The following is a 502-nucleotide window of genomic DNA, read 5'->3' on the forward strand; positions in this document are numbered from 1 at the left end:
TTTTGTTTTGTTTTGTTTTGTTTCGCCCTACTCTGTTGAAAATGTTTTTGACGGGCACAGAGATTTCCTCTTTAGAAGGTCCCATTCATCAAGTTTATCCTCTTTAGATTGTGTATTTCTGGCTGTATTTGGCAGTCCATTTATACCATAGACAGGGCCAATGATGCTTGATTCCAGTTTGTCTCTAATGAACTTGATGGTTTTGGACTCCCAGGTCTCTGCTCCACTTTGAGTTGATTTTTGTGTATGGGTTGAGATGTGGATCCTGTTTCAGTTTTCTGCAGATAGCTGTCCAGTTCTGCCAGCACTATTTATCGAAGAGGTTGTTGTTTCCCTATTTGATAGGCTTTATTTCCTTGTCAAATGTCAGTTGACCATAGGCAGCTGGGTCCACTACTGGCTTCTCAATTCTGTTCCTTTGGTCTATATGCCTATTATTGTACTAGTACCAGTATCATACTGTTTTGGTTAGTAGGGTTTGAGGTCAGGGAGTACTAAGCCT

Source organism: Elephantulus edwardii, unplaced genomic scaffold, assembly GCF_000299155.1.
Source record: "Elephantulus edwardii isolate Elephantulus edwardi_28Jun2011 unplaced genomic scaffold, EleEdw1.0 scaffold00055, whole genome shotgun sequence".
NCBI classification, from domain to species: Eukaryota; Metazoa; Chordata; class Mammalia; order Macroscelidea; family Macroscelididae; genus Elephantulus; species Elephantulus edwardii.